Source organism: Triticum urartu, chromosome 7 (assembly GCF_003073215.2).
Source record: "Triticum urartu cultivar G1812 chromosome 7, Tu2.1, whole genome shotgun sequence".
NCBI classification, from domain to species: domain Eukaryota; kingdom Viridiplantae; phylum Streptophyta; class Magnoliopsida; order Poales; family Poaceae; genus Triticum; species Triticum urartu.
In genome coordinates this window covers 213,494,498-213,507,218 of record NC_053028.1, presented here as the reverse complement: position 1 = coordinate 213,507,218, position 12,721 = coordinate 213,494,498, and positions in this window count along the sequence as shown.

Below are 12,721 nucleotides of genomic sequence, written 5' to 3'. Positions count from 1 at the left end.
GCCGGATCCTATGTTATGGCGACTCGGACCTGGTAGTCCAGCAGTCATCCGGTGACTGGGACGCCAAGGACGCGAACATGGCGAGCTACCGTTTCCTGGTCCAACAACTCAGCGGATACTTTGAAGGGTGCGAGTTCCTCCACGTACCTCGAGCCGACAACGAGCCAGCCGATGCCTTGGCCCGAATAGGCTCCACCCGGCAAGCAATTCCAACCGGCGTCGCTCTACAACGCCTATTCAAGCCGTCTATCAAGCCGTCTCCGGAATCCGATTCCATCTTCGTGCCGCCTGACCCCGATGCGGCCAGGTCCGGCTCGAAGAATCAAGTAGCCGACCTCAAGACCCCCGTAGCCGGCCCGGGGACTGCGGTAGCCGGCTCGGGGACTGCGGTAGCCGGCCCGGGGACTGCACCAGCACTACAGCCGGCGGCCGACTCCAGCACCTCACCGCCCAGCCCGCCCACCCTAGTGGCAGTAGCCACTTTGGCAGTAGAAGAAATCGCGGCTCCATCTTGGGCTCAGTCCATCCTCAACTTCTTAGTGAACCAAGACCTGTCGGCCGACGAAACAGAAGCAAGACAAGTCCAGCGTCGAGCCGGAGCGTACACAATCGTCAACAGAGAACTACTCAAGCGCAGCGTCACCGGAGTCCTCCAGCGATGCGTCGAGCAAGAGAAGGGCATTGCAATCCTTGCAGACATTCACCAAGGAGAGTGCGGTCACCATGCGGCCTCAAGATCACTTGTCGCCAAAGCCTTCCGCCATGGTTTCTTCTGGCCGACTGCTTTGGACGACGCCAAAGAACTAGTCAAGCATTGCAAGGGATGCCAGCTCTTCAGCTCCAAGCAACACATGCCGGCCTCGGCACTCAAGACCATTCCCCTCACTTGGCCCTTTACCGTTTGGGGACTGGACATGGTGGGCCCATTCAAGACGGCACGCGGCGGCATGACGCATCTGCTCGTCGCCGTGGACAAGTTCACCAAGTGGATTGAAGCAAAGCCGATCAAGAAGCTGAATGGGCCGACTGCCGTGACCTTCATCGCAGACATAACAACTTGGTACGGCGTGCCGCACAGCATCATCACTGACAATGGCACGAATTTTGCCAAAGGAGCCTTGGCACATTTCTGTGCAGCCCAAGGCATCCGGTTGGACTTAGCGTCCGTCGCCCATCCGCAGTCAAACGGCCAGGTCGAGCGAGCCAACGGCCTCATCCTCTCCGGCATCAAGCCCCGATTGGTTGTATCCCTGGAGCGCTCGGCCGGCTGTTGGCTCGATGAGCTGCCGGCTGTCCTCTGGAGTCTGCGCACTACACCCAACAAGTCAACCGGCTTCACCCCCTTCTTCCTTGTGTACGGTGCCGAGGCGGTCATCCCAACTGACATCGAATTCGACTCGCCTCGAGTAACCATGTACACGGAAGCGGAGGCCAAGGAAGCACGAGAAGACGGCGTCGACCTGCTGGAAGAAAGCCGGCTGTTAGCTCTCAGCCGGTCTGCAATTTACCAGTAGGGTTTGCGCCGCTACCACAGCCGGAAGGTCAGGCCAAGATCTTTCCAAGAGGGCGACCTTGTGCTCTGGCTGATTCAGCGAACAGCCGGCCAGCACAAGCTCTCAGCCCCTTGGGAAGGCCCTTTCGTCATCAGCAGAGCTCTAGGCAACGACTCCTACTACCTGATCGACGCACAGAAGCCGAAGGCACGCAAAAGAGACGACTCCGTCAAGGAGTCGGAACGGCCATGGAACGCCAACCTCCTTCGAAGATTTTACAGTTGAAAGGCAGTATGTATCACGCTAACTTTTGTATTAAGTACAAGACAATAGGCTCCCCGAGGAGGGCTCGGGGACTGCCATCCCTTATTTATGAATGAAAATATCATGCTTGTCGTACCATTTACTTATTCTGTCCGGCACCGAGTCCGCCTAGTCGGCTCGGGGGAAGGCCGTGGAAAGCAGCTTACCGTCGATCAAGTCTTCAATCCGGCCGTAGCCTTCCTCCAGGCCTCGCCGGGTCTCGGACCAGGTCGCCGCCGCTATCTCATACTCCGCCAGCACGGCGGCTTCGCTCTCCTTCGCCGCCTGAAGGGCCGTTTTGTGGCTCTCCTCTTGGTCGGCCAGCTTCTTGGCCAGGCGATCCCGTTCCTGAGCCAAGGCAGTGCACTCGGCCTCTTTGGCGAAAAGGGCGGCCTTCGCTTCGCCAAGCTCCTTCCTCAGGTCGGCGTTGGCCCCTGAAGACAAAGAAGAAGAAAAATCAATAAGAAAGGAGTCGTCAAGAAAGATTCGACCCGACTGCGCGGCAGTCGGCCCGAATCTCGGGGACTACACCCAGTGGGTGCGCTGGCGCGCCCCCACAGGAGATAAACAAACCAAGTACTTACTTCGGCTGTCGGCCAGGTCGTTGGTCCGTCGGCTCAGCTCTCGAGTCTGGGAGTCGAAGGCGGCAACACGAAGGTTGTGGTATTCCTGAAATTTTAGAAAGAAAGCAAAGTGAGGTGGCCGTCGAGAAAGATCCGACCCGACTGCGCAGCAGTCGGCCCGAATCTCGGGGACTACACCCAGTGGGTGCGCTGACGCGCCCCCACGGAAGAAATCAAGAAAGCAAAGCAGCCAAGAGCGAAGGACTTACCCGGACAGAGGTTCGTGTCGACGAGAACTCTTGGTTGAGCTGCTGCAGCAGGGCGGCTTGAGCTCGTAGCCGGCTCCGGACCCCTTGAGCCGCTGCTTCTAGCTCGCCGGCCCCCCCGATGGGAGTCCACTCGGACACGGCGGAGCTGGCCACCTCCAGATCTCCTGCCGGCTGGCCTGCGCCCGCGGCTCGGCGCGACTCCGGCGGAGCGGCGCCTCCTTTAGCACGCCGGCCCGTCGCCAGCTGCACCTTGAGGCCGGCCCGGCTCCCTGGCTCACCTCCGGCCGGCTCCTCCGGCGCCGCTGGCGATCGACTGCCTTGGCCCGCCCCGGTTGGCGCCGCAGGCTGCGTTCTCCCGGCCAAGACCACGGGCTCCTCCTCCCTCTCCAACAGCGGCGGGTCTTGGATGATCTCCTCCGCCATGGGCAACGGGGTGTTGGGGGCCACGGCTCGGAGGGGAACGGCGAGCAGCGGAGGCTGGCTGCGCGAGCTTTCCGCCTCTGTCTCTGCAGGAGCCGCCTCCTTCTGGGCCTTGGCTACGGCTTCAGCCTGCCCCTTTGCCGCCTGGGCAGCCGCCTTCTCCGCCGCCTCGCACTCCTCCCGCGCTTCGCGGGCGTTCCGCTCTGTGGCCTCCCTAAGATCGGTGCGGGGGTCCACGCGGCGGGAGCTCGAAGAACCTACAGCCGGCCCCACGACGGAGCCACCTGGGCCCCGCTCGAGAGAAAGCGACGCCCTGTCCAGCAAACGAAGAAAGCTAAGAGTGCATTTGAAGAAAAAAGAACAACGTCGAGACTACGGCAAGCGGTTAAAAACTTACGCCGAGACCGCCTGGGGCTGTTTCACGGCTTTGCGGAAGCGGGCCGCCTTCGCGGCCGCCTCTTCTCGCTTCGTCGCTGCGGCGGAGGGCTTGGACTTCTTCGGCCGGCTGCCGAAGAGGCCTAGAGTGGCCCGACGTTTCTGCGCGCCACCGGCAGCCGGCGCGACGGACGAGCCGGCGCCCTGTTGATCGGCCGCCGGCTAGCGGCGCGGAACGACTTCGGCTTCGAAGTCGTCCGGCCAGTCCTCGAAGCTCGCGGTGAACTTCGAGCCTCCGGGCTCGGTGCTGTCCCCCACGACGGCGTCCTCCATGGCGGCCGCCCCCAAGTCCGGGTCGTCAACATCATCCACCGTGCGGTCGGGGACGTACTGGCGCTCGATCCCTGCCGCCCCAGCCGGCGGCGGGAGAAGAGGGTTCTGCACAGAGAGCCGGAAGGTCAGAAGCCGGCCGTCGCGAAGCCGGCTGACGACGAAAAAGAGGATAAAGAGAGAAGCTTACCACGGGTGGAGGATTCGCGCGAGAGTACAGCGCCTTGCCGTACTGCCAGTCCCCGCTGAGCTTGCAATTGGCGATGTAATTAACCATAAGCGCCACCTCCGCGTGGGGCATCTCCCATGTGCTGAGCCGGCTTGGGTCGAACCGGCCGCTCATCTGACACATCATGTGGGGCCGGCTCTGGAGAGGAAGGATCCGGCGCTCCATGAAGGCGGCCACCAAGTCGGCTCCGCGCAGGCCTTCTGATTGAATGAGCACCCGAAGCCGGGAGATGGCGGCGTTCCCGGCCGGAGACAACGACCGGGATCGGAAGCTCCACGAGGGCTGCCTCCCAGCCGACGGGCCGGCTACGTAAGCCGGCAAGTTGATGTAGTCTTCTTGCTCGGTGACGTTCTTCACATAGAAGTAAGATCTCTGTCAGACCTTCACCGACTGGATCAGGGGGATGGGCGGGAACGGATTGTTCTCGCTCGCCCTCCTCATGGCGATGAAGGCCCCGCAGGGGGCGGGCACGCCGGCAACGACCGTGCCGAGCTTGCTCTGGAAGAATTCTCCCCAGAGCTCCAGGGTGGGGAGCAGCCCCAAGAAGCCTTCGCAGAGGGAGACGAAGGCCGACAGCAGCATCACCGCATTGGGCGTGAGGTGATGCGGCTGGAGGTTGTAGAAGTCGAGGAAGGAACAAAGAAACCCGCTCGCCGCGAGGCCGAAGCCGCGCAGGCAGTGCGAGCGGAAGACGACCCGTTCGCCCTCCTCCGGCGCCGGCGAGATCTCCCTCTCGGGCGCCAGACGGACCTGAACGCGGTCGGCGCCGGGCAGGCGCCGGGTCTGGCGAAGGAACTCCACGTGATCCTCGTGGACGTTGGAGCCGTCCCAGGAGCTTGACAGTGCCATGGCGGTGAGGTGGCGTGGAGACGCGACGGCGTTGAGGAGGAGGCTGCGGCGGCAGCGGGAGTAAGGAGACGAGGGCAAGGAGGGACGGAGTGGGAGGGAGCGCGCGAACCTCTGTCGCTCCCTCTCCTCCCCCTACTTATAGGCTCACGTGACGGAGTCGAGGAGGCGGGGCGTGGGGAAGCGTGGGGGTCGATCGTGCCCACTTCCCACGCCCCACGATTACCGATCCTTAATGGCGAGGCGAAACTGCCTTGAGAAGGCGAGCGGCCCTGTGGGCCACGGGAGATCCGCGCCCGGACCGAGGCTCGCGAGTGGCGGGCCCGGGCCTGCGACGGCGTCCCATCGGGCGCGTGCGCTCGCAGAATCCTGCCGCCACGTGGCCGCAAGAGGGCCCGTGGTCAGCATGCAGGCCCCCTCTCCTCCCACTTACGCGGATTGTCAGAAGTCGGCGTACGCCCGCGAAGCCGGCTCTCCGGGATAGGAAGCTGACCAAGCTTCTCGTCCCCTTGTTCACCTCGGAGCTCGATCAGCTTCGGGGACTACTGTCGGAGTAAATGGCCATGGGTAGCCTAGCCGGCTTCCCCTGGCACTTCTGCAAAAATTACGAGCCCGCCCGGCTCTCAAGAATCCAAGACACGGGGCCACCTTCCCCCCCGCCGGCTGCGATCTAGGCCGGCTTTGGGAAGGCGGTCCAACTTCAACCTTCATGAGAGGGCCGACTCCAAGAAGCCGGCTACGAGAAAGCCGACTCCTTCAAGCCGGCTCCCCATAAAGTAGTCAAGACCGTACCCACAAAGTTTGCACCCACCTAACGGCGGTGCGACGGGGCATGGCTACAGAAGAGCCTGCCCCCCCGAATCACGGAGCACGCCTGGCACAGTGCGCCGTACGAGGTAGGCATGACCCGTCCGGCGCAGCACTGTTGCCATGTTGACCCTGGCGTCACCCACGACGGGCCGCCAGCGTGGCCCACAGGCGGTGGGCCCCTTAGAGCAGGGAGACGGCCGAAGGCGGCCGCGCTTCCAACCAGCCGGCCCAAGACGGAGCCGGCTCCGCCAGCCGGCCCGCCGCTTCCCTCGAAGAGGACGCCCCATTAAGGAGACAAGACGCGGTAAGGCTACAGTGATCACCCGGCAGGCGGCGGTACTGTAGCCGCGCTTACCACGATGAAGCTCACGTCAGCAAGATGAAGCCACAATGACCAAGGAGTTGACAACCGGCGGGACCCACCAGCCGGCGGGCCCCAGCAGTCGGCGCAGAAGCCGGCGAGTGCAGTCACAGACGGCTGGGCCCCGCGCCCAGCTGGATTACCATTGTACCCCCGGGGGGTAGGCCTATATAAACCCCCCGGGGCACCCATGCAAAGGGTTGGACCCCCCCGCTAGTTCCAGATACCATACAAGGAGGAGAAGCAGGCTAGCCGTGCCCTTTCCTCCTCCTCCCCCCCCCCAAAACAGCTCAAGGAGCGTTGTGTAGCTACTCGATTCATCTAGCGAGCATGCGGAGACCCCGTAGAGCAGCAGTAGGGGTGTTATCTCCTCGGAGAGCCCCGAAGCTGGGTAAGATCCGCCAGCGAGCATGTCTTCGCCTCATCCCGCTTCCAAGCACCGGCGACGTCTTACTGGTTCCCACAAAGATAAGCCACCCGTTGGCATATGTCGCACCTACCACCCGACACCGACTGTAACCACGGGCTGAATTTGGCCCACAAGCAGAAAATGACAGTAACGGACCATAAGTAAACGAATGCTGGAAATGAGCCCAAGAATAAATGGGCTCTGAGAAGGCCGAAAGATAACATGGGCTGGAAACGGCCCAATGGAATAACGGGTCGTTAATGGGTATAAAGTGATACACTGTTCATTACGGGCCAGTTTCACCACGGGCCGTTAATGGGTGTAAAGTGATACACTATTCATTACGGGCCAGTTTCACCATGGGTCGTTCATAGGCCAAGAGTTACATAGGGCCTCATATGGGCCGAAAGACGTCATGGGCCATACATGCGCCAGAAGTGAAAACGGGCTGGAATCATATTGGATAGCCTAGATGACGCTACTGGGCCTAATTCGGATAGGGCGTAACGGGCCTTGGGTTAGCGAGCTGTAAATGGGCTATATGCGAACAGGCCATTAACAGGCTTTCCATGGACCGGCCCGCCACCTTTTGACCAAGTCAAACGGGCCGACCTTTTCACAGGAATGGGCCTCTATTGGGCCGTGCCACGTGTCGACGTATCATAGGCGCCTTTCGTCCAATGAGTGGATGACATCTGTCCCAATGATGAGCCGACACGTGTTTCCTCCAGCCAATGATGATTTTACACGTGGAAAATCCCCATTGGTCGGGGCTGTTAACGGGTTATCGAATCCAAAACCCGACCCGATAGCTTAACGACGTTCCATTACGGAGGATGCCACGTGTCGGTCACCCTTGACAAAAGCAGTTCTGTGACGCGCGATTTATCGTCATGGAAGTGGACACTTCCGTGATGATAATTTTGGTAATGTCATGGAACACTTCTACGACAGCACAGGTATGACTATCTTGATTCTGTCATAAAATCGTCATGGATGTACATGCATGACAAAAAACGTGACCTACTGTGACAAACACGTATCATCACGGAAGTGTATTTTTTTGTAGTGTATACTTGTGGGTCATCAACATGGCATTGACCATGTTCTTAGAATCAGAGGTAAGAACAACACAAAGTTTTGAACTCATACCCTAGTTCGGCGGTGAGTTCGCTACGGCAGCAACGGCGGGGTTGAAATCCGTTGACGGCGACGGAGACCAGCAGCGGGAGGACGCTGGCGACAAGAGGATGATCCAGAGACCCGAGGCGGCAGAGCAGGACACGCGCGGGATGAAGAGTTTTGGAGAAATTTCCAGAATTCAACCCGTCGGTATATATATCCTGACACTGTTGGTGCGACCGAGTGGAACAACTCGGTGGCATCGAGATGCAGAATCGCCAGCGGTTACTGCAACTCGGTGTGACCGAAAATTTCTAATCGGTTGCACTGAGATTGAAAACCAAGATCAACTCAGTGAACTCGGTGTGACCGAAGTGGATGGATCAGTCAGACCGAAATGCACAGAGAGGTTTTGGAAGTTGAAGTCTATGACGAATCGGGAACTCTAAGTGCTCCTCACACAGAGTGTTCGAATCTGACTTGATCAAACTTTGTGATGTAGCATGAATAGAGTTTGAGACGAGAAAAGCATAGATAGCTAGAGGAAGTTCTTAAGCATTCTTGTCCATCCATTTGGCAAAAGAGAAGAGAGCCAAACAATCAAAGAAACAAATGGATGTCCTCAAATGATTAAAATATGCAATCAACATGCTCACACAATAGAATGGCAGATGAAATATGTGGCAAAGCATGCACAAACACTCTAGCATCTATCAAGCAATTGGCGATGACTAGGTCATCCATATATGAGTATATTGACTTAGGAGTCAAATGAGAACATTGATCATAGGTCATACTCATCATTTAAGCACAAGTGGGGTTATCACTTTTACATAAAGCATTGTTGTGTTCACACCATTAGAGTTGCTTTAGCGAAAAAAATAGAGTAAAGCTCCCCCTAGATGTGATATCCCCCCTAAGAGGGATGAACTAACCTTGGGTTTTGTCGATGATGACTTCATGTAGATGTTGAATATGTGGATGCTCAATGTTGATGTAGATCATTTGGAGCAATCCATTGGAGTGAGTTGCACTTTCAATACCTACACAGGTTAGTCCCACAAGGAACAAACAAGGATATCCATAGACATAGAGTGATGTTCACACAAGATGATGTCCATGAAAGCATTAGGTTACCTTGTCCCTTATCTTACCAACAAGAGGGTTTGTGACTCCTTGAACTAGTGCAAGATGTGGAAGTTGTTTGCACTTGTCCTCGCTAAAATGATATGAGTGAAGTATGTTGGCGGAGTCACCCTCAAGAACTCTCTAGTTCTTCTTATTAGGGATCCACATCATCTTGATGGGAATCCTTGGAGTTGTAGCCGTACTTGATGAAGTAGAACTTGATGTAGTCTTGGGAACCCACTTTACAAAGGCCTTGGGAGCTTCTTCAAATGCATCAATCTCCTCTTGAAGCTTGTCCTTTCCCTTTTGCTTGTGGTCTTGTGGTGGAAGATCATCTTGAGCCTGTGTACCTTGGAAAGAAGTAGGATCATACTTCTCTTGTTGAGGAACAAACTTCGTCCTGGGGTATTGATCTTCATCCCACTCAACTCCATTGGCATTGAACTTTCGTTCAAAACCAACACCTTGATTCGTCCGGTGTCTTCCTTGCTTGCGTACAATTTCCTCAAATTGCTTACTCCCAGCAAGGCTCTTGTAAACACCTTTCTCTATAATTCCCTTCAATAAGCTATTTTCTTGCTCAAGTGTAACTTGGCTAAGAGAATCATTAGTGGAATCAAGAGAACTATTAGAAGCAACAATGTTGGATTTAACATGATTATTGTTACTACTAGAAGAAGAATCTTTCTTACTCTTGTTGCTAATTTTTACTTGTGGCATGTAAGTAGACAAGAGTAAATGCTTGGCAATGTAAGAAGAACTTTTCTTGTGAAGATCATCATTGATTGCTTTTAAGAACCCATGCTCTTGCTCAAGGTTGAGATTTTCAAAGCGTAGCTTCTCATGAGTCTTTAAAAGTACTCGATAATCTTCCAAGGTAGTTTCATGAGCTAACTTAAGAGTGTTTAGTTCTTTAGTTAGACGCTCAATCTCCTTCTTATCATCATCATTCGCTTTGTCTTGATTAGCATGATTAATAGAAAGTTCATCATAGTTTTCATCACTAGAGTTGTCAACAAGTAAATCATCATCGCCTAGCAAATCATCTTCATCACTATTGAAATCAACATACTCGGGGTGTGATACCTTTGGGCCTTTAGCCATGAAGCATCTTCAAATTCCTTCATTTGGTGAGTCAAATATGTCATAGGAGTTGGTTGACACTAGTGCTAGACCTACAACACCTTCATCTTGAGTGTATTCAGAGTCGGAGTGATAACTTCTCTCGGAGTGATGGTCGGAGTCGGAGCCAGATACCCATTCACCAACATGAGCTTGATGTCTTCGTTTTGTGTAGCTCCTTGATGACTTGTCCTTCCTTTCTGAATCCTTTCTTATTCGAGATGTTCTTGTTTCATAATGATCATCTCTACTCCTTCTCTCTCTTGGAGGCGATTCTTCTCTTCTACTTCTCCTTTTGGGTGAATCTTCTCTTCTTTTGTAGGGAGCCATACACTCATTGGAGTAGTGTCCGGGTCTTCCACAATTGTAGCAATTACGCTCACGACTCGAAGATCTTTTGTCATTGTAGGACCTTGACTTGGAACTTCTTTCCTTGCTTCTACTCTTGTAGAACTTGTTGAAGTTCTTCACCATTAGGCTCAATTCTTCATTGAAGGTTTGTTTCTAACTTGATGATGTAGGAGCATCACATGAGGCTTTGTAAGCACCACCTGACTTGTTGTGAAGCTCTTCCTTATCCTTGAGTGACATCTCATGAGCAACAATTCTTCCAATCACTTTCGTTGGCTTGAGATCTTTGTAATTTGGCATCATTTGGATCAATGTGCACACGGTATCATATTTTCCATCCAAGGCTCTTAGGATCTTCTTGATGATGAATCTATCGGACATCTCTTCACTTCCTAAGCCGGCAATCTCATTTGTGATGAGAGCAAGCCTAGAGTACATTTCAGCGACACCTTCACCATCCTTCATTTTGAACTTGTCAAGTTGACTTTGAAGCACATCCAATTTGGATTCCTTGACAAAGTCGGTACCCTCATGCATATCAATCAAAGTATCCCAAATTTCTTTTGCATTCTCAAGATGGCTGATTTCGTTGAATTCTTCGGGGCACAATCCGTTGAAGAGGATATCACAAGCTTGAGTGTTGTATTGTAGCATCTTCAACTCTTTTGCGATAGCTTCACGGTTCGGTTCTCTCCCATCAAAGAATTCACCTTCCAATGCAATACATATAATAGCCCAAACGGCGGGGTTATGTCCAAGAATATGCATTTTCATCTTATGCTTCCAACTAGCAAAATTAGTACCATCAAAGTAAGGACCTCTACGGTGGTAATTTCCCTCGCTAGACGTCATACTCTCCTAGTTTGTGAAACCAAGGCTATGATCACCAAAGCAATGGAAATCAAGGCAAATGGAGACCAAAGCTCTGATACAACTTGTAGGATCGGAAGTATGTCTAGAGGGGGGTGATTAGACTACTTGACCAAATAAAAATCTAGCCTTTTCCCAATTTTAAGTCTTGGCAGATTTTAGCAACTTAGAACAAGTCAAGCAATCAACCTACACATGCAAGTCTAAGAGTATAGCAGTGGAATGTAAATCATTGCACATGAAGGTAAAGGGAGGAGTTTGGAGGGGGCAAATGCAACATAGACATGAAGATTTTTGGCATGGTTCCGATAGGTGGTGCTATCGTACATCCACGTTGATGGAGACTTCAACCCACGAAGGGTAATGGCTGCGCGAGTCCACGGAGGGCTCCACCCACGAAGGGTAACCGCTGCGCGAGTCCACGGAGGGCTCCACCCACGAAGGGTCCATGAAGAAGCAACCTTGTCTATCCCACCATGGCCATCGCCCACGAAGGACTTGCCTCACTTTAGATCTTCACGAAGTAGGCGATCTCCTTACCCTTACAAACTCCTTGGTTCAACTCCACAATCTTGACGGAGGCTCCCAAGTGACACCTAACCAATCTAGGAGACACCACTCTCCAAAAGGTAATAGATGGTGTGTTGATGATGAACTCCTTGCTCTTGTGCTTCAAATGGTAGTCTCCCCAACACTCAACTCTCTCTCACGGATTTGGATTTGGTGGAAAGATGATTTGAGTGGAAAGCAACTTGGGGGAAGGCTAGAGATCAGGATTCTTGTGGTTGGAATGGAATATCTTGGTCTCAACACATGAGTAGGTGGTTCTCTCTCAGAAAATGTATGCTGGGAGTGTAGGCACGTTCTAATGGCTCTCTCCACGAATGAAGAGTGGGTGGAGGGGTATATATAGCCTCCACACAAAATCTAACCATTACACACAATTTACCAAACTCGGTGGGACCGAATCATAAAACTCGGTCAGACCGATTTAGTTCAAAATGTGAACGTTAGGATTTTTGGTGGGACCGACATGTCAACTCGGTGGGACCGACATGTCAACTCAGTGGGACTGATTTCATTAGGGTTAGGGCATAACGTAATCTCGGTGAGACCAATCACGAAAACTCGGTGAGACCAATTTCTGTAATAGGCAAACAGAGTTGGCCAGGCAAACTCGGTTGGACCGAATCGCTCATTTCGGTAAGACCGAAACATTACAAAAGGGAAATAGAGAGTTTGCATTGCGAACTCGGTGGGACCGATCGCTCATCTCAGTTGGACCAAAACATTAGGAAGGGAAACAGAGAGTTTGCAATCCCATCTCGGTGAGACCAAGATTCCTATCGGTTAGACCGAAAAGACTAGGGTTTCTGGCAGTGGCTATGTCAAATGAACTCGGTGGCGCCGGATAGATCAAATCGGTGGGGCCGAGTTTGACTTTTTGTTTGGGACATATGTGGATATGAGAAAGTGGTTGAGGGCTTTTGGAGCATATCACTAAGCATTTTGAGCAACCAAGCCATTAAACCACACCTCATCCCCTTTTAATAGTATTGGTTTTCCTATGGACTCAATGTGATCTTGGATCACTAAAATGAAAATGTAGAGTCTTGAGCTTGAGCCAATGTGTGTCCTTAGCATTTTGAGGGGTCCACATTTCTAATCCATGCCATGCCAATCATTGAACTTTCTGAAATGATCATCTTGAAATAGTATT